General features: G+C 33.4%; 1 protein-coding gene and 1 pseudogene across 2 annotated transcripts in view; one reads left to right on the forward strand and one right to left on the reverse strand.

Moving 5' to 3' along the window:
- The window catches only part of SGCZ (sarcoglycan zeta), a 457,620-nt gene that overhangs the window by 258,522 nt on the left and 175,988 nt on the right, over positions 1–23,110 (forward strand). The window lies entirely within an intron of this gene.
- On the reverse strand, positions 21,203–22,112 carry LOC121489743 (annotated as a pseudogene).

Genomic DNA, 23,110 nt, shown 5'->3' on the forward strand with positions numbered 1-23,110 from the left:
AACACTTAATTTTCAGCTTAGGAAAGAATACCAAAATTTCAGTAATACTAGAGGAAGTGAGATTTTTTAAAACCCCATTATACATTTCAGTATTTGCACACATTTTCATGTATTTGAATATTTTTATAATAAAATGTCAAAGCTCCAGTAGGTTTAAGTTAAGGAAATCTGTTAAATTCAAAAAGTACTTCTAAAGATTCAATTAAGATGAGAAAAAGACTACTACTGTGTACAACAATTTTAATTTGTGTGAATTTTTTTCCTGCAATTTTGATTTGGGTGTGTATGTGTGTGTATGTGTGTTTTCCTGCATTAATGCTAGTGGGTAGCTCTCTTTATATTTAGTTAGTAGTCCACTCTGAAATGAAGAATTTTCTTATTTAAAGTAACTTCCTGGTTATGTAGGTATTTAACCCCATATGACTACACAGAGAGATCTCTATTAATCAAAAAAATACAGTGGTCCACAGACACACATACCTAATATCCTAACCTACCAAACCATGAGCTATTTCTGCTTTAAGCTAACTGATTCCCTGTCCCCACCAACAGATATCTATAGGTATTTGAAATTTATTATTATACATCACAGTTTACTCTTCTTGTTTTTAAAACATCAGCCTTTTTTTTAGGTGGTCCATAAATATCAGTACACAGAAAAGCATTATATTTATGTTTGAAATATCTTAAAAATTCAATACATCTTTCAGAATTAGCAACATTTTTTTTTTCAGAAAGTAAGCACTTACTGAGTATTTTAGTGAAATGTAAATATATAGTTTTCTTCGAATAGGAAAAATATGAAGGATATGGGATCTGAGGCCACCTTACATAAATGATAACAATGATAATAAGATTTTGAATCAATCTTCAATGCACATGATCTAACATGAGGTCAAAATCTTTGATCTATCAGGAAATTAGAACATGGAATCACCACACTTTTTTCTTTTATGTAATTAGTGTATTCCCAAGGTTTCATGAGTCCAGGGAACTAAGGTGGTTAAATCACCTACATTCCACTGATTCTTGCCTGAAAAAATTGCATTGTGCAGTTCTCTAGAACTTGTTGTATTATACCCAACCTTATCTGATATTAACGGAACAGCTGTCTTATTCATATTTTGTTCTGTTCAAGTGTTCTTAATTAAGGTACTACCTCACCATTGACCCCTATCACAGCATCCTTCAAAACAAACTTATAATTGTCCTGGGGGAACTGCTACCAGATAATTTCAATTCTAGTAACTCCACAGCAAAGCAAAGTTAAATTTGGGCTCTTGGGACTCCTGTGTTAGCAGAGCTGGGAGTAAGGCCATGCTCTCCCCTTTACGTACAGTCATTGTACTTGACTTCAAAATCGGGATACTCAGTTCTTGGTCACAACCAGTTTTTGGCATTGTGTGTTTAATTATTCTTTATAGAGTTCAGACAGAAAGCTATGGGGCTAGGCAAACACAGCAAACCTCGCACCTGCTTACACAACATGCTGATCTCCTAGCCCTGTATCTTTCAGGTACATTGGCAAATCTCCTCTATACAAACCAATTCATACGAATAGATATCTATCTGCAGGCTTGTGTAATCATTTTGTTACCATATTGTTATCATTACCATTTTACATTTAAGTGTTTAATTGTGTATTATTTTACTATAATGTCTTTATTCAAGTTGAAAACACAAATCACTCCCAAAGTCTTCACACTCAGAAAAGAAACTATTAATGTCTGATAGATATCATCCCAATTATATAATTACACATCTGCACAAATAAAAGGATAAGTATGGAGACATGTATATGCTACTTATAATGAATATGTTATACATGGTTTAATAGATGAAAAATCTGAAATAAATGGGAAAGCATTACTGAGCTTAAATATTTCTTCACCACAAGAATGTTTAGGAAAAAACTTGTCTTTATGGTTAAGAATAAAAGACTATGAATATCATTAAGAAGCTAGATGCATTAGCTCCATGTTTTAATCTCAGACAGTATTCATTAACTCCCTGCAGTGCAATCTACGGTGATTAGCTCCTCTCCAATTTGTCCTTACCCCACTTCATTTTCATTTTTTTAATAATTATATTATTTTAACTTTGTCAGAGTTCATAATATTTACATTCTGTTCTGCAACTTTAATTGCATTGGCACTTTGGTCCTAATTCTACAGATAGATGGCTGCAGTACTAACTAACCATCAGCTCCTTTTATTATGGCTTCTTCAGGAGTGAGTTCATTATTCCAGTCATTCCCTCCTTACTTGTATTTCATTGTTAATTAGTTTTGTTAATTCTTGAAATATTTCATGCTGAAGGTGTCTGACTGTTGTCTTTATTCTTTTCTGGAAATATTATTAGTGGTTCATCCCTTCTTTTCCTGTTAACTAATTGCCCTCTTAAATTCCACTACTGAATTTTGTTTGTGGACAGCCTGGTATGTTTCTCCTGCTGGCGACATGAATGTTCTGCCTAGATACCTGATACGTTTTTTACCATTTTGTTCTAGGGAAATATTATCTATTATATGACTCAATATCTTTCATTTTCATTTGTTCAGGCTTTCCCTTCAGAGAAAGCAATAATTCTTGTGTTGATCATCTTTGTCATCCATAGCTAGCATAATTTCTCTATTTTTAAACTCTTGATTGTTCTCTGAATACAAGTAATTGTCATTATCTGAAGTCTTTCACCTGGTCTTTAGTTTGTTTTTCTCCATTTGAATTTTGCCCTTGCTCTCTCTAATTCTTTTATTTTATGTATAAGGTGTTCCAATTCTCTGAATTTTCTATAGGCCCACAGACTCATTGTAAATCATATTAGGTTATTTTATTGTCTTTGAGCTATGGTTTTATTAAAATTTAAAATTTATCATTTATAAAAAGCATTTGCCTGCTCTAGTTTGAATGATATCTAGTGAATCACAATTTGAGGTAGGAGAATTACTATCTAGTTATTTTGTTTCACCAGTGAGATGGTTGGGGAGAAGAAGAGGTGCCACTAAATGACATGCCAAACAGATGTGGACTATTTTAATCCTGTGGGTCTTAGTGGGCTTTTCTGCCTCTGCAAAATTCATCCATTGATATATATTTTTGGCAGCCTTTTTAGTACTATCTACTTTACCACCCCCCTTTCCTCTATTCATATCAGTTTATTTAGGTTAGACTTCTCTGAAATGTATTAACACTCCTTTTCTTCTGGTGACATGGATGAAATAATCTCTTTCTTTTCTTGGCTTCCACTTTTTCAAGTTTATAGCATAAGCTTACAATCAGGAAATTGTTGGCTGTTCCAAGAAAAAACATTTTTTTAAAGAAAGAATTGTAGGGCACCTGAGTGGCCCAGTGGGTTAAGCATCTGCCTTCAACTGAAGTCATGATCTCGGATCCTGGGATGGAGCTCCACATTGAGTTCCCTGCTCAACAAGGGGTCGGCTTCTCCCTCTCCTGCCCCACTCCCACCCTTAGCCCTTGCTGTCTGTCAGTTTGTCTCTCTCTCTCCTCAAATGAACAAATAAAATCTGAGAGAAGAAAGAAAGAAGAAAGAAAGAAAGAAAGAAAGAAAGAAAGAAAGAAAGAAAGAAAGAAGAAAGAAAGAAAGAAAGAAAGAAAGAAAGAAAGAAAGAAAGAAAGAAAGAAAGAAAGATGGTTTAATTTGATAAGTAGTGAAGGAGAGAAGTTTTTGAAAACTTTTCTATTTGGATATATGGTATTAGGTAAGATTATTCCTTCTCTCCCTCCTTCCTTTTCCTTTCTTTCTTTCTTTCTTTCTTTCTTTCTTTCTTTCTTTCTTTCTTTCTTTCTTTCTTTTCTTCTTTCTTCTTTCTTTCTTTCCTTCTTTCTTTCTTACTTTCTTTGACAATATCCCCTAATACTATAATTTGAATAGTCCATTTGTCCTATCACTGATATGATATATAACTTTTTCATATACTGCATTCTTAAATGTACCTGGATTTATTTCTGGTCTCTCTGTTCTGTTCTATTGACATGCTTAGACTAAAACCAAACTTTAAGGAATGTTTTTTTATAACTGTGAGAGCAAGTTCTTTTGTATTACTCTTTTTCAAAAGTTTTTGCCTATTGTGCATTTTTTCTTCCAAATGAACTTAATAATCAGCTGTCAAGTCTCATAAAAATTCCTGTTGAGAACTTAATTATGGTTAATTTAATTTATGGGAAATTGACATATTTATAGTTTTGAGTTATCCTATCTAGGTACATGACTTCTCTTTTCATTTTTTTTCAGAACTTACTTGCATTGCTCAGGAACATTTCTTAATATTTTTTTCATATAAGTATTACTGACTTGTCAATCATATTATTATTCTTATTGTATATAGGGATGACTTTTCCATTCATTTTTCTTATTGACCTCTGTGCTTATATTTAAATAGCTCTTCTTTTTTGGTGTGGATATATTCTGGCCATTTTCCTGAAATTATATTATTTCTATTATATTTAAAATTATTAAAATTGTTCTTGTGACCAAAAATGATTTTTATAATAACAGCTAACATTCAGCTTACACTAGAGCTCTAGAGTCAAATTCCTGGTTTGAAATCCTGGCTCTTTCAATTAGCAGTTGTAATTAATTACCTTATTTAACTTCTCTGTGCCTTACTTTTTTCATATGTAAAATAAAGTTCATAGTAGAACATAATGTTTTTATCATTAAAATAATAGTAGTGTCCAACCCAAGAAATATTTTTAATCAAAATCGAACATTATATTAAATGCTTTGCATATTTTAGCTCATTCAGTCCTTATTATGTGATATGTATTATTATAAAAGACAGTATATTTTGAGAGTAGAGTTTAAGGATTTAATGACATACTATAAATAAAATGTAAGAATATGAGATAATCTAATATGATATCAAAATTTTTTGTTCTGATTAACTGCTATTAACCAATTGGGGGAAGGTAGGGAATGGGGAATGATTGTGAGCACATTTTTGGAACTGTTAATTTTCCTATTAGGAGAGCATGGATTTCTGGTAAGACAGGTGGATCCATGAGTCTGGACTTCATGTTGGAGGTGTAAGCTAGAAATATAAATTAGAGACATTGTCTATCTATCTGCCTATATATCTATCTAATTTCAATACATGAGATTAGATAAGAATATCAAGTGAGTGCACATAAATAGAAAATTTAAGGAAATTTATTGAATGAATCCTTGGGCACCCAAAATTGAATAGTTTAGAAAGAAGTGTCAGAACCAAACAGACTAAAGAGGAAAGGAGACTGAAGTAAGAAGAAAACAAATAATTCAGTATCCTAGAAGCAGGAAAAAGAGTGTTTTCAGGTTGTTAGAGTGAAGAGCTATTTCTAATAGGCCATGTAACATGAAGACTGAAAATTTATCCTCCCATTATTAGCTTAATTATACATTAGTCAGAAAAAAATTATTATTATTGATTTAGAAAGAGAAAGAGAGAGAGTTATTGATTTAGAGAGAGATAGAGAGAGAGAGCTCATCAGGAGGGGAAGAGAGAGAGAGAATCTCAAGCAGACTCCCACTGAGCACAGAGCCCAACGTGGGGCTCGATCTCACAATCCTGAGATCATGACCTGAACTGAAACCAAGAGTCAGATATTTAGCTGGTTGAGCCACCCAAGCACCCCAAAAATAAAAGCTTTTATCACATATTAATATATCTATTAATCTGAGTTTTATTTTTTAACGTATTGATTGAATTTCATGAAAAGATATCCAAATATCCAAGCATCCTTTTATTACTGGGACAATCTTTTCTTTTGTTCATGAGATAGCAATTTTTTAATAAATAACCATTCAACATTGAACTTTGCACTGTGTAAACCACTTTTATACATATCACTTTACTTAATCCATACTGCTATCCATAGGAGATAATGTCTTCATTTGCATATGGCAGTGCAGCTGCCGTAAAAATAATACAACATAAGTCTTAATACTGTGACTAGAATCTCAATCTTCCTATCTTGATTCACTGCTTTTAACAGTTCATCAGACTCTCCAAATTAGTCATTTTTCACATATTCTCCAGGAAACTGATATTTCTATTTATGTATATGGAGTGCTGGGGTGGGTGGACCCATAGAAGAAGGTATGGGGACAGTTTGAGCATAGTGGATAGTGGCCCCTGTTTCTGAAGAAGAGAAAAAAATAATAATGCCATGGTAGGAGCTCTTTATTAAATTGCGAGACCATATAAAGTTGCTGAATATGTAAATGTAGGTGAAACTACTGTCAAAGGGAAATATTCATTGGAATTAAAAACAACAAAACAACAACAAAACTATAGGGAGATTCCAAAAGGGTTCTACTTACTATGTATTTCTTTCTTAAGATAATGATTGTCCTCTCACTAGTGTGGTCTCCCAGACATCACTGAAGCCTTACAGAGAAATACAGATTCTCTCATCACCTCATACTTAACCAGCTACCTTTATAAACAAACATGTAAACAAGTTACCTGTAGTTTTTCTTCTTTACCAAGACACATGCACACACACATAACCCTACACTTACTACTTTTTAAGAAAATATGTGAGATAATGAGATAGCAAATGTAGGAGAAAAGAGAAGCACCCAATAGGTCAGGTTGCTATTATGTACAGTATCAGGTTTTTTTTCTTTTTCTGGCAATCTCTTGTGGAGAACTTGAAACAGGTATATATTAAATGTAGAGTAAAACCAAGATGCTAGTAAATCTTATACATCTTTATTGCCTTACAATAATCTGATATAACAATATAATTCAGTGTTAGGAATTACCTGCCTGAAGGAGCACAAATAATTAAGCTTCAGATCCCTGCTAATTCATCTCAAATAGTTCCTGCTACCAGTTATTAAGTACTTTCCATATGCTAACTGCTATGTGAAGGGCTCGTTATACATGCTTATCTAATTCACACAACAACCCAAATGAAGTAGACATGAGTACATTCATTTTGCAGATGAGAAAAAGAATGTCTTAAAGATTTATCTGAGAATCACAGAAAGTTGTGGGGCAAAGATCAAATCCAGATATTTCAGACTTTTTTAACCCACACCATTATAACTACTGTGAAATCTCTACATCAGTTCGTGGAATAAGTCAAGTCTTGTCAGGAAGAAGTTTGAAGAGGATTCCTCCAGAATTCTATTATTATTCATTCTATGAAACATTCCATACTTTCCAAAAAGTATGTTTTCTAAAAATCCTTGCTATGGAGTTTGTTTTAAAATAGGTACTTAAGCCCTTTAAGATTTTTTCTTGCATGAGATAAAAAATAGACCCTTGTTTTATTGAATGCCACTCTCCAGTGAATGGGATTTTAATGAGGTATCAGTGTCATTTCTTAAAGAAAGCTAAAAAAAAATTGTCCTCCAACTAGTAGATTTCTTCACTACCCCAAACTTAACACATCTCCAAGAATGTGTGGGTGCACTATCAGTATATAGGATCATCTTAGTCATGATGAGGAGAGCAATTTACTGAAAATGTCCAAAGTTCTGGGAATAGACTACAGAGAAAACATTAGCAATACCTACATTAGCTCAGAGTTTTTCAAACTTTTTTGAATATGAACCACAGTGAGAAACAAATTTTACATTTTAGTGTGGTATATATACACTGATTTATTTTTGGTAATCTGATCTACCCTAACAGGTTCATCCAGTTTTAATTTCGATTGAATTAAATAATTAATATTTTACATATTATATATATATTATACATATGTTACATCTCACCAAATTTAGTTAATGACCTTTCAATGTGACTGATTTGAAAAACATTGCCTTGTTCGTTATTCAAATAGTATGTTCAATTCGGCAATGTATTTTCTCTTTTCTTTCAAAGTCACAGATGTAATGGATTCTACAGTAGGGACTGTATTATTTGAACTTCAAAGGAAAAAATACAAAAGGTGTAGATACCGTGAAAGCAGCAATCTTATTTTGGCCATTTCCTAGAACTGTGCCTGGTGGATTAAAAGCCCAGTGAAATTTTTAAACTTTTTATTAGTACGTGTGTGTACAGAAACACACACACACATCTTAGTGAATGTTTATTTTACTGAAAGAATGCATGGTTAATGTATACAAAAAAAATATTTATTTATTACCATGCAAAAAGATGCTTCTCTGAGACAAATGGAATAGGTAAGCCTACTACTTCTAATATTCTGTTTGTTTCACAAGTTTTTAACCAACATAAATTTGTGGTGAATTAGATCCTAGAATTGCCATTGATAGCATAAGAAATAGTAGTCATATTAACTTCATACTTACAAAGAGGCAAAGTAGTTCGCGGTTGCATTCACTAAAAATAATTGAAGAGAACAGATCTAATTTTGAATTTTCAGAGCCTTCTGGGTTTATTTTGATCCCCTCTGTACCTGAGCCACAAAATGATCTGCCTTATGTTTCTTATGACTATGTTGCTGTCCGATGAAATTATTTCTATTACTTTCACATTAATGTTTTGTGGTTTTTTTCCCCTAGTGCTTTGTCTTAGAAATCAGGTCTGGGAACTGCGTTTAGGAATGATCTTAGTGATGGTCTTTTCACTTTGAGTTGGGTCTTCCACGCTACATAAATTAACTATGGACCAAGCTGGTATACTTCCATAAGGAAAGAATTTAAGCTGGACTTTAAAGAATGATTGGGATTTGAATTTCAAATCACAAAATTTTTATGAGCAAAAAAATCATTTTAAAAAGACATTATTTAAGAAACAGTAATTAGAACGGTTTGGTTTGATACAAGAATCCTATAATACAATGGCCTCAAATCCATCGGGTACATCCTAAGTATGTTCCAAGACTTTCCAGAGGGCAACAAGGCATGGAGTTATTCTTTCTAGGCTCTCAAATTTCAAATGCACTCCTTAAACTTGATCTGTCTGCAAATACCCTGTAGCTGCTCTTTCTCTTTTTCCTGTTTCTCTACCACTACCACTATTGTTATATAAAAAGTAAGACTGTCATAGGTCTTTTTTTTTTTTTTTACATTTTTAAAAAAATTATTGTTAAGGATATAAAAAGTTTAGAGTGGGCGAGAAGTGATTGGCTAAACAACAAAAAAGAGTTTGAGGATACACTGCACCGGAAATAAAAGTAAAAGTTCAAAGATATATTGATAAATCAATAAATAAATGTGAAAAACAATGGAGACTACAGAGTATCAGTGGCTGGGTAAGACTGCTGAAAGGAGAGTGTATACATTCCTCCAGACCATAAACTCCTGGCAAAAATCTCTCTCTCTTTCAGAATTATAAATCAAAAATAAGTTAATTATCTTCAGATAATATTAATATATTTATTTGAAATGAAACATTCAATCACTTTTTTGATAGAATGTAAGACTGGTTTTACTGATGATTTAGGGCATATGGCAGATGCGTTGTATCATTTGGATAAGCTCAATGTAGAGCTCCACAAAATTGGAGCATTATGCAAAATACATTTAAAATACATGTACAATAGTTTACATCAGATAGTTTATCCCTTGTAAACATTAAACTTTAGATACCAAACATATTTCAAGTATAGATTAAAAACATTTGGGGAACTATAGTTTTAAGAAATATTTTAGGGAGTTGAGTGAGCAAAAAAACATTTGAAGAACAAATAAATAAAGGAGCAGAGAAACATTGATTTGGAATGTAGCTTAGGACTTTACACATGGAGGGTTTGAATGCTAAGGAATTTGGGATTTATCCCTAAGGCACTGATACACTAAACTGTGTATATTATCTTACTTTTGCTTACTACACTATATTTCAGGTTAATGAAATGTATTCTTTTAAAAATAATAAACAGATTTTTCATTAACTGAAAAACCTCTTCATTCTTACCCATTATTTAGGGTTGCTATATTTTAATGTGGTGAGCAATCATTTTTTAAATATACTTTTTAAAGATTTTATTTTTTATTCATGAGAGACACAGAGAGAAGGCAGAGACATTGCCAGAGGGAAAAGTAGGCTCCTTATGGGAGGCCAATGTGGGACTTGATCCCAGAACTCCGGGATCATGTCCTGAGTCAAAGGCAGATGCTCAACTGCTGAGCCACTCAGGCTTCCCTCTTTTTAATATTTCTAACACATAGAATGTTAGAAATTTTATTAAAAAGCATTATACTGAGCACAGATAAAGATATATTTTTAAACAGAAATATTCAGTATCTTAATACTAAAATCTATTACTCTTAATTCTTACAAATTAAAATATTCACATTTATTCATTGATGTTTTATAAAAGACTTTTAGATATGATATCATATGATATCACTTCAAATGATATCTTACAAAAAATAAAAGCAATATAAAGCATATGGATACAGAGATCTGGCCTATCCATGAGAGAAATCTTTTGGACCTCTGGTACCCCTGCATTATACCTTGAGAAACCCTGGTTTTGACTGCTATTTTTAGCTTCATCCTACACTTTTTACATTGTATGCTCAGGAGAGCTATCAAAATAAAATCTAATTACAAATACTGTAACTACCCTTCTGTCCATATTTCATCATAGTAGGGCTTCTTCATCACTGTAAAAACTCATAATTTATTATAGTCATATTTTTGCCTTTTCAGATATGTCCCCCTTCTCTGGTTTCCCTTTGACTTGCATTGATAAAATAATTAAGAGATTTAAGGTATAATCTCTATTTGTTAATTTTCTATCTCCATAGCAATTGAAATCTCTTGAAGTAAAAGCAGCTTCCTGTAAATCACAACCTTTAAGTAGCACATGGGTGACACAATAAGTAATCTTTATCACAAACCTACTAAGACATGTCAAGATCCTGAAATTTCCAGAGATTAAGAAAAGGACATATTAATTTGATGTAATTTTGGTTTTATTAATTTTATTAATGATAAGTGTAACATTTTTATTACAATGAATCTATATGTTGGCCTTGATCATCCTTCTTTCTAGAAACTTAAATTTATATCTTGCAACTTTAAAGATTCGATTAGTTCCAACAGTTTTGGAGTTGATTCTATAGCCCAGCAGCTATGTCTTTAAGATTTCTGTGGATTTCCAGGGAGCTTAGGTCCTTGGGCTCCAATTTTCTATCACTATGGAATGATTTGGTTTATTTCCCCCCCGTACCATATGAAAGTTCTTAATGCTGTCATGATATTTACCCAAATATGGATTTCTGTCATTTTCTGGATTTTCCCATTTTCTTAATCCTCTAAAATGAACAGATATGTTCACACATTATTGTTTATTAATATTATTCATGATAGAGAGAGAGAGAGAGAGGCAGAGACACAGGCAGAGGGAGAAGCAGGCTCCATGCAGGGATCCCGACGTGGGACTCGATCCGGGACTCCAGGATCACGCCCCGGACCAAAGGCAGGCGCCTAACCACTGAGCCACCCAGGGATCCCCGATTTTTTTATTTTTTTTATTTTTTATTTATTTTTTTTCCGATTTTTTTTAAATACTTAAAGATCTCACAAAAGTTTTAAGGAGATGTAGTGTTTACATTTTGATATACAATATGATAAAATGCTTTTATATAATAGAATGCCTAATACCTACATATAAACAATCTTAAATGGAATTTTAGGTATCCTATAACACGAAAGCATTTTATCATATTGCTGACTCATTCTTGTACTTGTCTGTATTCTTTTTCTCTTTCTCTCCCTTTCAAGAATAACCACCGAAAAATTCTTCTATATATGTTTGTGCATTTTTTATAAAAAAAAACAGAAAATATGATGGAAAAATGCCTACCAATTTGTTAGTAGAATTTATGTTAGATAATGAAAAGAAACATGAGAACAAAACACAAATTAAATTTAGACAGTTTTGTGTTTTTAATTAATACAAACAAATGTCACAGGCCCAAAATTTGAACTTGTTTCAAGGCCCTAGTTTTCACACCATCCCCAGGATCCCAGAGGATATTGTAATTTTCTCTTTTCTCTTTAATTAAAAACCTAGAGAAAAGAGGGTTTTTTGCTAAGTGAAAAAAAAGATAGGTCAACCTACATAACTCAGAAAAGGAGACAAAGAGTAGAGAGGAGAAAAGAAGCTATAAAGTACTGGAGGCATTTGTCATATTCTATAAACATGGATGGGGAAGAAAAAATAATTATGTATTCAGATTCTTTTCATAGATTTTGAGATATGCAAAGTAAGGTTGTGAACTGTTAAAATTTACTTTGTGCTGTGAACTGTTTTTTTGACCCTGACACCACTCTAAGGCTGAATTACATGGTTCTAGTCTTTAACCAAATCACAAAAGTATTAATTTAGAAATTTAAATGACCAGGAAATAAAGAAGGAAACAATAAGATGAATGGTTAATTAAATGTCATAGCTCTTGTATGCTCTGTAGTCACGGCCTCATTGCCTACCTATACTTTAGTTACTAGTTCAGTAAAAGTTATTGCAGCAGTATTTTTCCCTGATAAAATATTTAAATGAATTTCTTATTCCTTGAAATGTAAATTAGTGCAAATAATGGCCTTCAATAAATTTTAGGTGTAATTAGTAATTCTCTGCCATTGCATTTCTTGCTGGGAAGTCTTGGTGAAGTGTGCTATGTTTTTATTATTTTTATTTTATCTTGAAGTAGGAAAGGAGCAGTTTAATTTGATTTATACAAATGCCTGCATTTATTGCTTTTTACCTTCTTAAGTCAGTGTTGAGGTAACACCACGTCATTCCTGCTCTCTTCATCTATCTGTGATTTGTAATTACCATCTCATGCTGTGGTTCACTCAGCGTCCTACAGTTTCAACATATTGGCTTCTTCTTTTGATCATGAAAATCTGAATGAGGGAAATAGAGTCAAAATATTCTTGACCATGACAGATACCAGAGTTTATCAGAGAGAACTTGGGAAATCATCCAATACAGCAAAAGGCTTTTGCAGAGAAAGTAAATCTGATATTTCTAAGTGCTTTACACTATATTAGGAATATTGTTTAATTAGCTGAGTAGCCCATCAAACATCAAACCTTGTATATTATTTCAAAATGCATGAAATTAGTGGTCAGGTATATGGTTTTAATAGGGAAGAATATAGATATTATTTTTGGTTAATTAATAATTTATGTCATTCTGTAATGTCACATTTAACGTGTTGTTGCTTTAATCATATTGTTTATAGACTATTTTTTGTTATAATAGGTATGAAAAATACTTTAGTTGCTTAAAAGCAAGATATGAAGACTTATTTAGACAGCTGTAGCTAAGAAAAAGGCTTTTACCCCAAAATTAATACATTAAAATCATTAGCATTTATTATTCCTCTCAAATTTGTGCATAGCACAGCAATTTTTCTAGTTGTACTAACTGGCCTGAGACTGGAAAATCTAAAACGTCCTCACAGGTCTTTGTCAGTTGGCTATGATGGCTGAGATGACATTACAGATGGTCTCTCTTCCTGTAAGTTAGTCCCAGCTTGATCACATGATAACACAATGGTTCCCAGCAGCAAAAGAAGGCGGCCGCCATGTGCAAGTGCATCTCAATAAAATACAATACATAGCCAATACAAACCACAAGATTGAGCCCAAATTCTGTGGAGAAATTGAGTCTATCTCCTGATGGTAAAACAGTGAAGTTAGTTTACAAAGGTCATACACCAATGGGAGGAATTTGTGGTCACTCTCTAAGCTACTACAGAGAATATCATCATTTCTGGTCTTAATAATCTTATAGTACTTTTTAAAAAAATGTAGTTTACCAGTATGATTTTCCATGAAAGATTGAATTGTGTACTTATACTATTTGTTTTAAAAGTAAAATTTTAAATTAAACTTAAAATGATGAATATTTTCACTTAAAATCAGATAAGATTCCTAGATTTTTGCTATCTTATGTTTATGACAGAACTTTGAATGACCTTTGAAGATAATGGAAAACCTGCTTATCAAATTTTCTAGAAAACTTAGCTTTGGGACATTGAATCTTTCTTGCGATTTTTAAATAAGCAATATAAATATTAGAATTGTTGGATGTTGTGGTCATATCAACAGATGTAATTTATGTGGCATTACTATGATTTATAAGGCATAATTATGCTAATCATTACCCATCTCTGAATTTATGTGATTACATATTTCTTAGGATAGTAATATTAATAGATTAATTATTGACATTGATTGTCCTATAAAAATTTATAGCTTAGCTTTATATTGTATTAAAATAAACACCAACAAACATAAGATATGTGTCAGTCTATTTAATCTAGAATCTTTGCATAATAAAGCACCCTAAACTAGCATAGATTATTAGAGTACTTTCTATGTACTGTTTGTCTCAAACTTGATTTCATGAATATTATAGATTTTGATATAATTATAATAGCCTATCATTCCTAATTGCTATTAATTGATAATTTCACTAAGGCTACAAATCTCTAAACTTGGTTCTCTTTTATTTTCTCTATCAGGCGATGTCTTACTTCTATTCCATAACCAAATTGTATCTATAATTAATGTGAAAATAGGTGTGCTATTTCCAGACTTATAAGTGAATGCTACAATTTCCTTCTTTATATTGAAGTAGAATTGAGAAACATTATGCTAGTTGCAGGTATACAACATAATGATTTGACATTTGTATACACTGTGAAATGATTACCACATTAAGTCTATTTACCATCTGTTCACCATACAAAGTTATACTTTTTGTTCTTGTGATGAGGACTTTCAAGATTTACTTTGTTAGCACTTTCAAATTTATAATATGGTATTATTGACTAGAGTCCTCACAGTACATATCCCTGGATTTATTTAATTTTATTTTTAAATTATTTTTAAAATATTTTATTTGTTTATTCATGAGAGACACACAGAGAGAGGCAGGTACATAGGCTGAGGAAGAAGCAGGCTTCCTGTGGGGAACCTGATGCAAGACTCGATCCCAGAACCCCAGGATCATGACCTGAGCTAAAGGCAGAGGCTCAACCACTGAGCCACCCAAGTGTCCTGGATTTATGTATTTTATAACTGGAAGTTTATCCTTCCTGATCTCCTTCACCCATTTTGCCCACTCCCCTCATCTCCTGCCCGCTAGCAACCACAAATCTGTTCTCAGGATCTATGAGTTTTGTTTTTCTTATTCATTTATCTTTTAGATTTCAAAAAAAGTGAAGCTATTAGAAGGAAGAGAATGATAAAGATCACAGTGATAATACGTGAAATAGAGACAAGAGTTGGCTCTGTGAAAAGATTAATGAAAATAACAAACCTGTAACTAGACTCACTAAGAAAAAAGAGAAAAAGCTCAAATAAAATAAAAATTGAGGAGAAGTTACAACTGAGAATCAAAACATACAGAAGGCCATAATGGACTACTATCTATAAACAAATATATACCAATGAATTGGATAATCTAGAAGAAATGGATAAATTCCTAGAAATATATAATCTTCCAGGACTGAATCATAAGGAAATAAAAAATCTGAATAGACTAATTGCTAGAAAGGATTAAATCATTAATCAAAAAACTCCTAACAAACAAAAGTACAGGATTGGCTGGCTTCATTGGTGAATTCACCAAACATTCAAAGACTGAATACCAACCCTCCTCAAACTCTTCCAAAAAAAAAATGAAAAGCAACATTTCCAAAGTCATTTTTTTTAAGATTTTATTTATTTATTCATGAGAAACACAGAGAGGAGAGAGGGAGAGAAAGAGACAGAGAGAGAGAGAGAGGCAGAGACACAGGCAGAGGGAGATGCAGGCTCCATGCAGGGAGCCTGACATGGGACTCTATCCTGGGTCTCCAGGATCACACCCTGGGCTGAAGGTGGTGCTAAACCGCTGAGCCACCCAGGCTGCCTTGCAAAGTCATTTCAATGGGCCAGGATTACCCTGATACTAAAACTACACAGGGACAACACACACACACACACACTCACACACACACACACACACACAACTGAAGGCCAGTATCACTGGTGGGCATAGATACAAAATCCTCAAAAAAAAAAAAAATCAGCAAATCAAATTTAACAATACAATAAAAGGAGCATACACCATTATCAAGTGAGCTTTCTTTCAGGAATGCAAAGATATTTCAACCTCCACAAGTCACTGTGATACACACATTAACAAAATTAAAATTTAAAACATAATCATCTCAATAGATGCAAAAAAAAGGCATTGGACAAAATTTAACAACCACTTACAAAAAAAATTCTAAACAAAGTTGAAAGTTTAGACCATATTGCAGCATTATAAAGACCATTTATGACAAGCCCAGAGCTAACATCATGCTCAATAATAAAAAGCTGAAGGCTTTTCCCTTAAGATCAGGAATGATACAAGGATACCCATTCTCACCACTTTTATTCACCATAGTATTGGAAGTATTGGAAGTCCCAGCCAGAGCACTTAGGGAAAAGAAATAAAAGACATTCATATTGGTAAGAAGTAAAACTGTCACTATTTGCAGATGACATGTTTTTCTATATATAAAATCTTAAAGACTCCACCAAAAAACTGCTGGAACTAATAAATGAATTCAGTAAAGTTGTAGGGTACAAAATCAACATGCAAAAATCTGTTGCATTCTTATACAGCAACAGTGACTATCAGAGGAATTAAGAAAACCTCTGCAATTAAATAAAAAAAGAATAAAATACCTAAGAACAAATTTAACTGAGATGCAAAATCTGTACACTGAAAACCATATGACATTGAAGAAAGAAATTGAAGAAGACTCAAATAAATGGAAAGATATTTCACGCTCATAGATTAGAAGAATTAATATTGTTAAAATGTCCATATTACCCAAAGCAATATACAGATTCGGTGTAATTCCCATCAAATTTCCAATGACAATTTTCACAGAAATAGAACATACAATTTTTATTTTGGCCACATTTTCAGGAAGTGAAATAAATCCCAAAAGAGGATATTGCTTTGCCAGAGCAACTGAATGTAGAGCCATATAATTATGAGACATGCACATTTTAGTTTTTCCTTTAAAATATGATCATATTTTCATTTGGGAAAATGATATTTTTGTATCATTTGTAGGTGACTTTATTATTTTAATATTCTTTTTCCACAAACGTAAAGCCTTACTAAAAGTATATAGGACTAAAAAAAAAACTATAACATACTCTACAAATCATCATTTTCATTACAGTGTTTCAAAGAAATACAAGAATAAATAGGGGAAAAGAATAAGTGATAGTTCAAGTGGAAGTTAGGTTTTTGCTGTCTTAGAAACATCTTTATCTATTTATTTTTTTAAAAGATTTTATTTATTTATTCATGAGAGACAGAGAGAGGCAGAGACACTCTCCCTGCCTAGGGAGAAGCAGGCTCTCTGCAGGGGCCCGATGTGGGACTCGGTCTTTGGCCTAAGGATCATTCATGCCCTAAGTCAAAGGCAGACGCTCAACTGCTGAGCCATCGAGGCATCTCAAAACGTCTTTATTTATTTCAGAAAAAAAAGTCTATAACTGTTTGGTCAACTAAGGGAATGATTTCCAACTAACCTATGTAGATATAGTGCAACTCCTTTTATTATTCAAGTTATAAAAATAAAAGCCTCTGACATTATTGTAATTCCAAAGAAAAAGATTGAGTCAGTAATGAAATGAACATAAACCAGTACATTTTTTTAAATTTTTAGAATGTGAAATATCATATTGATATTTTGCTCCTTAATGTAATTGGTTATCCATTATTTCCACTGACAATCCAGAAGACTCTGATGCTTCAGTATGTCACTGTTGATGTGGTATGCTTCATTGAAAGTTTTTTAGAGTCATTCAGTTGTGACAAAAAAATACATTTGGAGTACCTAATTTTAGTTTGACACTACTATGAATCAACTGACTCATTGTTCATTGAAGCAATGCATGGTTTTCTGTAAAAGTATTTAAATAAGAGGACTTCTAACCTATGAACATCCTGCTAGTATGTGTATGCAATATTGGTTTTTAAATAAATCCATGTCCTTTACATTTAGAATTTCTAACCTTGATATTTATTTTTATAGGATAAGTGAAAACATATTTTACTTTTAAAATGACTTTATCTTCTGTATTTATGTATTTGTCTCATATTATCTTTTAGCTAGAATTAGTTTCCTTTATATAATGTTCCTTGTGATTTCGCTTTTCAGATAATTTAAGAATACATTGCAGTAAATTATTCCTTGTAGAAACTCATTCCAAAATATGTTTGGAGATTTTAAATAGGTTTGCTTTCCTTTGTATTTAAGATTTTTTTTATTTCCCAAAATATCTCAGAAGTGCCTTCAAATATCCTAGGTGGTTAATGGCCTTCGATGAGGGTGTTGTAACAATAGACAAAAGGGACATGCTAGATGGAGGGGTAGCTTGAGAACTGGTCAGAGAAAGAAGTACAGACATGGCTGAAATTGGAAAGTTTAATTGTCTCTCTGAACTTGAATCACAAATTGAGATTTTACTGACTGAAAAATAGCCATTAAGTACTTTTTGAGCACTTAAGTGACTTACAATTGTATTTAAGAATAGGCTTTTGGTAGTTATATACAGAATGAATTTGAAGCAGGGTGATAGTAAGGGAAACTATTTATTACAAAAAAAATAGCATTAGTTTGGGACAAGTGAAGCTTGAGTTTCCAGAGAGACATTTTGATAGAAATATTCAGCAGGCTTTTGGCAAATAGAAGCTCAGTCAAACATAAAGCTAGAGAGATGGATAAGGAAGCCAGAACATGGTGAAATGGTCAAGCTCTTTAAGTGAATGGCAATTGAATGAAATTGGAGAGAGACAGAAATACCTGATATAGGTTAAAACTTTCAGAATAATACTTTTGTCAGAGGAGAAAAAGGTCCCTATGGAATATGGTTAAAGAAGTAGGAAAATTAAAGTGTAGAACAAATAAACAAAATATAAAATTTTTCAGTGTACCTAGTAGTGGCTTCTCTGAAAAAGTACCAGGCAGGTAATATATGCTTGGTTTGATAAATAGAAAAGGTAACCATCTATTATAATGATAATCTGGATCAGTAAAATCATATAATCAATCAATTCAAGAAAAATTCCAAATACCCAACTCAGTTTTTTTCACAGAAGTGTTTAAATTTCATGTTAGAAGATAAGTTATTTTGTTTTCCTTTTTGGAGAAATTATATAAAATACTTTCTAAGTTTTAAGAGCTGGATTTTATTTAAAAAGTTAAAAAATAGTTATTAAGATAATGTAGTAGATTCTCACATTTGGTCCAATTACAGTGATGTGTATGCCTTTAAGTTGTAATTTTAGAGAAAGAGAAGATATTTTAGAGCTATTAATTTCACTTTCTATACTCCCTTGATGCTTTGTGTAGGTGTGTATGTGTGTGTGTGTGTGTGTGTGTGTATACATGTGTCTGAAAAATCACCCTTTGTAAATCAGCGACTTCTTTTAATTAGTGCTTATAAAGAAGGTGACATGTATTTCTAAACAATTGGGGGAAAACATCAATGAGCTCTCAAATGAAAGACAGTCTTTGAAAAGAGGTTTTTGAAAACATTCAAACAGCTACATAATTATCATTTTCATCTGAAAATACTTGGTTGGTGCTTTGAGTTTAAAAATATGCTTTCTAAAGAAGATGAGCAACAAAAGTTATAACTTAAAAACTACATGTGAAGGATAACATAATAATTAAATAAATACTAAAATCAGTTTCAAAAGTTTTCCAAAAACCTTCAAATTACTTACTTCAAAGTACCTTTACTTTTCTAACATTCAGTCAAATGGGCTTGGGGTTAGAGGTTTTACAATGAATGTACGGAGTCCTCCAAAACAAACAAACAAACAAACATGTCAAATAAAACTATTCTAATTTTAGAGGAACTAAAGTTGAAACACAAAGAAATAATTTCTTTCTTTCTATAATAAATCTATTTTAAAAATCTAAATTTTATTCTTTTGGTAAAAGGCCTCTGAAATTTGTTGCAGTGTGTTCTAAAAGATATCAAAATAAAAATAGGACAAAGGCAAATCTGAGTGTAAACAGGCAGCATTTTATAGTTAAGTCAAGAAAAGGTGTTATTAAACTTTTCAAAAGTTGTCTTTGTGGAATTTGAGTCATTATTCAGATAGAAATTGTAATACAGCTTTCCACAATTCTGTCCTTTCTTCTATCAGAAAGCAGGAGTCAGCTCCATGCAGAAGGAAACAAGCTCTAAAGAAAGATATGTGCAAACTCTTTCAGTTTAAAGAACTAGACATTGAAGGATTTTATACCTACATCTTAATAAGGTAGTTTGAAGGGATAAAATTAGATAAACTAATACAATGTCTGAGCATATAGTAAGTGATCAATAAATGGATGGTGATGATGCCAGGTTGTTGAGCACAATGGTCAAGAAATAATTTTGGAGTCTTTTCAATAGAGTTCAAAGTGCTGTTTTTACTATACCACAGTGGCAGGACCCACTGGCAGAAAGAGCTGCATCGTGATTGTAGGGATGACTGATTATATAGGGCTTTCTGTCCGATGGAGGTGAAAGTGACATCGAGGCTCCAGGAAATTGAGTCTATAGGTTCCTGGAAGTCTGGCTATTATTAAGATTGTGTTTTTCTTGTAAATCATTAAAACAGTTAGAGACTGTAATGGAGTTTTTCATATCCTACATGACTATAATCTTAGTCAGTTAACCATTTGTTTCCTCCTGCCTTTTTTGTTCTTAGGCCACCACAAGTGCCTATGGAATGTCAGACATACTCCACTTTAAGGGGTGGAGGCTTGTGGGGTGTCAGCTCTTGTTTTGCCCTCTGGTGCCTTTTGTCTTCTCTTCTCCTTGATGGTGATGATGATTTCCTTGAATATCCAAAGTGGATTCACTCCTTGATGGTAGTTATTATCTTTCCTGGTCTGGTACTGCCTAACTTCTTCAAGTACCTCCATTCCTGAATCTTGTCTTTCAGAATCACATTGTTCTGGCCACCTTCAACTTCAACAGTTCGGGTCAACACCCCACTTCTTACTTCACTCTGTAGTTAGAATTCATAGTGGCCACAAAGATTTTCTCTCTTTTTTTTCTAACTTACTCTTTTCTTTTGAGGCAATTTGCTTCTCCAGTGGTACTGGAGAATAAATATTTCAATGACTAATATGACTGACATTCTTTTAATGAATTCCCTCCTTCTTAGAACTTTGGTGGGGGGGTGGGTTTAAGAAGTAAGCCATTATCTCCTTGTTTTACAAACAAAGTTAGCTTTGTTAGTTGCTCTTTGGTGATTAGTCAGAGACCAAATCCCATATCCATTGCCGTTTCCTTTGCTTCATATTTGGCTGGGACTACAGCAGGAACAATGGTGCTGTGACAGCTGTGGGGGCAGCAGCCACAAATGCAGCCAAGAAGGCTTTAGCCTTTTCAGCAAGTGGGAAGGCTTAATCAGTCTCCACTGACAAGCCAGGACCCACTTGTATCCATTGATAATAGAATGGGCTACTGGTGCAACAGTCAGTAACAAGTCAGTAAACATAACACTAACAACATTGGAGACGCTGTGCAGGAAGCTAGGATATGGTTTCCTCTGTGATATGGAGCACTTCAGGGTTGTAGATGCTGCCACTGTCAAACACCTGCTGGGTGGAGAAGGTAGGGGATAATGAGCATGTTCAGCAGCATGGCTTCACCAGCTCCCACTTTGTCTCCAGTCTCTATCAGCTGCACATCACTTAGGATTTCAGCGATGCCCTTTTAGACTTTAGTCTAGTTATGATGCCTACAGCCTGGAAGAAAGAACTCTTCTCAGGCCCAAACCCGTGTTCTGGGCTGGCACGGTGACTTCATATGGGGCTGTAGCACCAACACAGCTAGAAACTGATACAGATTTGGCCAGCAGCATGTCCCTGGTCTCAGTGAGGTCCTCCTGGGTGAACACAAAGACCACATTTCCCTGAATATGAGGCAACCATTTCTTCAGGGGTAGAAGGTTCTTCAGATGCCTTTGGATGGCCTTGTGCATCATGTGTGTTCTTGCCCCTCAGTAAGACAGCCTTCCTGCAGAGGGACATGTGGTTCTGCTGTGTCTTTTGGAGCCCACATTGTCTTTTCCCACAATGAAGCATTTTAGATAATCATCCGGAAGCTGGATGATCCTAAGGAAGTAGTTGGATTTCTAGGTCACCATGTCTTCCTTGGGCATCATGGTGATGCATTAGGGATTGCCATGTAGAGTTTGAAGTCTCACCGGGACTCCTGGTGAGAGAGGGGAGAACTTTCTTAGTAGTACACATTGTCTCACCTCTACCTTAAGAAGATGTTTGTAATTTCTCGAGTTTTTCTTGTTAAATGTTGCAATTCAGCCATATTCCCCAGATAATTCCTACAGTGTACTTATTAACCATCATCATTATCCCTGCCATCCAGCAATTATTAACTGTGAGGCAGCCCAGTACCAAAGACTTTTCATACATTTGTCATGTTATTTAATCTTCATAACAATCTTATAATACCATGAAAAGCTCCTTTATTTAGGTAACAGAATAAAAGAAAATTATAGTTTTAGTAATACAGCCAAGGTCATACAGTAAGTATGGATTGTACTATATTAACATAAAGACTCAAGCTTGTTCCATCCCTTCCTCATTCCCTGCCTTCCTTCTTATATTTGACTGTAGAACTTCTTTTTAAATTAAAATATAAGACATGTGGGACACCTGAGTGGCTCAGTACGTTAAGCATCTGATTCTTGATTTCAGCTCAGGTCATGATCTCAGGGTGGTGAGATGGAACCCCCTGTCAGCTTCATGCTGTGTGTGGGGGGCATCCTTAATATTCTTGCCCTCTGCTCCACCCCACCCTGCTCACATGCATGCATACTCTCCTCCTCTCTCTCTCTCTCTCAAAAAAAAAAAAAAGGAAATATGTGTGTATGTATGTATATGTGTGTGTGTTTATATACATATATAATACATGTATAATGAAACACATAGCTCTGAAATATAGTTCTAATATATATACATCCTTGTGACTCATACCACTGTCAAGATAAAACATTTTTATTTCTCCAGAAGTTCCCCAATGTGCATTTCTAGTCAAGTCTTACTCTGCCACTTGGAGCAATCACTGTCCTAACACTATAGAGGTATGTAAAACCACAGATCAGTTTTGCCTATTCTTGATCTTTATACAAACGGAGTC

This window comes from Vulpes lagopus, chromosome 4 (genome assembly GCF_018345385.1).
Source record: "Vulpes lagopus strain Blue_001 chromosome 4, ASM1834538v1, whole genome shotgun sequence".
Taxonomy (NCBI): domain Eukaryota; kingdom Metazoa; phylum Chordata; class Mammalia; order Carnivora; family Canidae; genus Vulpes; species Vulpes lagopus.